General features: G+C 45.2%; 1 protein-coding gene across 2 annotated transcripts in view; it reads right to left on the bottom strand.

Moving 5' to 3' along the window:
• Positions 1-3,976, bottom strand: part of LOC108580204 (cysteine-rich motor neuron 1 protein) — an 86,655-nt gene that overhangs the window by 63,269 nt on the left and 19,410 nt on the right. The gene's annotated exons all lie outside the window — the stretch shown is intronic.

The following is a 3,976-nucleotide window of genomic DNA, read 5'->3' on the forward strand; positions in this document are numbered from 1 at the left end:
TTGCTTAATTAAACGTCAAGGATTGGTGAAACGAAGTCGCGACGACAAGTTAGCTGTTCAGAGTGTTCGAGTCCCCTCTTTTTCCACCCGGCAAAATTACGAGCGGACGCGGTGTAATTATCTCTAAAAGTAAACTACAAATGTGCAGGCTAATTCGACGCGTCCGCCTCGATAGTCGATGAACCGATTAACTGAATTATCGAGAGGCCATTAACCGAGAAGCGTCCGACTTTCCCTAATGCACTTACATTGAATACGTGCTTTAAATTCGAAACCCGCGAATTCCTTTCCTGCGATTCCCATAAATTTATTCGGCTACCGCTCCACCCAAGATTACCATCGGGAATGGGATTACGCGCATCCACCGAAAGAGCTTTTCACTAACCGATGCAAATATGAAGACGAGCGCGAAGGGAGTCGTTCCGCGGTCATTCCGGCCCGTGGAAGGTGCGCCGGTAAAACTTACTTCGTTAATCGCGCTTAACCAGGCAAAATCGAGAATTCACGTCACTCTGCTTTTCCCTTTTCTCTTCTTCGTCAAAGAGTTTGCACCGGAAAGGGGATGGAAAATGGAAAAAACGCGACATGTATTAAGTGTGACAAGGGTCTTCCGGTGTTTTCCGATTGCTTTGAAATTTACTTTTACATGCAAATACTTGACCCAGCTGTTCTCCGATATTTCGATCGCGAACCTTTAACCCGGATTTAGTCAAAGTAACTGACGTTCGTTCAAGGCGTTCGTTTAGAAAAAAAAAAGACTAAATTTCCTTTTGAATCGTTTGGTCGCGACATTCGGTAACGTTTGACTACTCGTCCCATTTTCGTAATGGACGATCAACTGGAAAATCGTCCATTGATATTGGTCAGAGATAAATGGAATGGAACACGTTTATGGTCGAATCCGTTCGCGTACAGAGTAGATGTAGGTATTGTACATACCTAATTACGTTTCGTTGGTGGAACGTTTGAACGGGGGATTTGGAGGGTAATCTGACAATGTGGACGATTCGTTGGCTTTTAGTAGCTTCGTTTCGTAAGTGTCAGGGACTCTTGTTTCAACGAGGATTAACGCCACGGCTACTACACGCTTTGAAATCCAGTGCTAAGGCCAGGCGAAGCCAGCCGGAGATTGTATCCACCTTTTCGCCCGTTACGTGTAATTTCATTTCGGACTATTAGCGAGTAAGACTTTATAAGGTCTTCTCGCGGACGAAGGAGTAACTTTTTAACGAACAGTTTCGTTAGACTGTTCCAGTCGGGACTTTTCAGATTCCTTTCTCTTGGACAACCGGTAGCTTTATGAAGTATGCACTTGAAATTTCCCTGGAGACCGACCGATGTAACGATACCGAGCCACGTCGCTACTCGCACTTTTCAAATTACTTTCCGGGATACACCGCAAACTTTCATACGACGCTAAATTGACGACAGCTTATTCATTTCTTTCCGCTGGTAGAAGAAGAGACAGGAGGATCGGGGCAGCAGCGAATCAGAAGGAAGGAAGGAAATTAATTTCGACGAGAAAGAAAAGGCGCTCGACGAAAAAAGAGTAAATTGATTCGACGAGTAACAGCACTAATTGAACTTCTCAGGTTACCCGTAAAGTTTTACCGTCGCTTAGAACTGAAAATCAATTTTTAATGAAATTAATACTTGTAAAGAAAGTATTCCGTCGGGGTAAGGTAAATTAATCTGTGCCCTGGCGACATTCTCAAGACTTCCCCAACGAGCAACCCCAACTTTCGGAATTCATTTAAACCCAGGACGATTTTTTAATAGACACTAACTCCATACTTTGTTTTCACCGATATTCCCTCCCTATCATTCCCATTTCTTGCGATGGAACTTTCGTCGCAAGTACAGCGCCCGTGCAATTTCTATTTCGCTGCGTCGAAGTGGAACCGTTTTTTCTTCCCCCTTTGTGTCCCTTCGCGAGGAGGCCCTGATAAAAAGAAAAGAAAAAAGGGTCGTTGCCGTGAAACTCGGGACAATCTATTCGTTTTATCGGCGCAAATATGCTCGAGGTCCGCAAGCGGAGTTAACAGCTGCCGCGTGCTCCCCTCCCTCGAGGATTACTCGCTTCCAGAGCAACAGGAAATACCTACGTGAATCCGAATGCACATTTTCTGCATGCGCATTGATAAATGTACAACAGACTCCTTTTTAATACGTCCAACTACTCGAACGTGATCGCGCTACGATAACGATCACCCTCGATCTTCCATGGATCTTCTTGACATTCGTATACGGAAAATTTGAGAGCGGAGTCGGTTGGAGAAAAATTAGAGTAAAAACGATTTAAAATAACGCATTCCGGACTGGAGCTGAAAAGCGAGAAGTAAGGGAACTAGCAAACTACCATCGACTGCAGAAACTCGAGACGTTCCGGAAGTCTTGCCACATATTTGTTAAGAACTCGAAACTGGAAAAAGACGCCGATCTGGAATTGTATTTCTCGACGATTCTCCGACTTTGTTTGGGGTCGCGATACTAACGAGTTGCAAAGATTCTACGATGCTCCGAGAAATCTTAGAGGAGAGAAAAAGGTGGGAGCAGAGGGTGAGAAGCTACGAAACTTTTCAGCTCTCCGTTACGAACAACTCGCGTACGTGTGTATGTATGTATTTGAAAGAAAACCGAGGGAAATCCTTCGCAATTTCTCAAAAGAAGTCCTCCTCTAAATCTTGGATGAAGTAAAAGCCACTGGAGGTAAGGTAGACTTAAAAGGAATCGCTCGTTTCTCTCTAATCACCGTCTAATTTTCCCGAAATGCTCCACATTGTTTAATTTCATCGGGACCGAGTTAATTCTTCCGACGTTTCAAACTCCTCGGCAATTATATCGCGAAGGAATCTCAGATCCGGCGAGAACATTCTCGACTCTGTAACCACGGTTCGAACACGGACAAACGAATTTCATTAGATCGATCGGATACCGCGGATGCGCAGGAATTCTTATCAAATTCGAAACGCGATAACCTTCTCGGACCTGGTCGATCGACGAAGAGGAAATCACGATTGCAAATCTCAGCGTTGCGTCTGCATTCTCTCGATAAGAAGCCAATCCCATAGGGAGTGGTTTATCGGTGACGTTTTTGAAAAATTGTGCGTTTGCGAAAAGCTTTCGAGGAAGTTGGAGATTTTGGAGAGAGAAACAAGACGGTGACGTAACGCGTGGCTTTTCCAAGCGTTACGCGATACAGGGGGTTGCTTTTGTTACTTGGCCCGTTTCGTCGTCGGCAAACTTTCCTCCTTTCTCTCATTGGCCGTAATGTACCGCGTGAAAGAGGCTAACGCGTCTCGCCTAAAAAGGGAAGTCCTTATCGCGGCACTGCTGCCCTTTCGTTCTTGTTTCGCGAAAGGCAAACCGGCCGCCTACCAAATTCAATTAATTCCTCGCGTCTCGTGCATCTGACTGCCATGCCGTCTGGTTGACCCTCGCTTAGGCGACTTCACCGTTTCTCCTTCCTTCCTTCCTTCCTTCCTTCCTTCCTTCCTTCCTTTTAGACGCCAGAAAACGTGCCCTATTCTTCTCGCCGATAACGCCGGTAATTAGGACTGTACTCTCTTTTTCCTTGATATCGCCAGGCCCAAGAGACGTTTTCACGTTTCTTTCTTTACATTCGTTCTTCCTATTCCAATTTTCGGGACGAGAGTGTTTCTCCGAAAATTTGAAACGCTAACACGCGACGGCACAAAGTACACACCGTCTAACTGTTATTTCACTTGTAACGAACACCGAGTGTTTCGCACGAGCACCATCTACCAATTATGAATACGACTCCCAATCTGGGCTCGTTCTACTTTCACGGATCTTTCCAACTATGTACATATAACGGCCGTTCTAAGTAACCGTCGCGTGACAAGAAACGTGGCAAAAGCAGCGGAATGAAAAGGCTTTTTATCGTTTGTACGCAAAATAAAAGAAATTAAGAATGAGAAACGGTCGAACGCGCGACGATCCTTTTGCTGTTTCG

Source organism: Habropoda laboriosa, unplaced genomic scaffold, assembly GCF_001263275.1.
Source record: "Habropoda laboriosa isolate 0110345459 unplaced genomic scaffold, ASM126327v1 scaffold2, whole genome shotgun sequence".
NCBI classification, from domain to species: Eukaryota; Metazoa; Arthropoda; class Insecta; order Hymenoptera; family Apidae; genus Habropoda; species Habropoda laboriosa.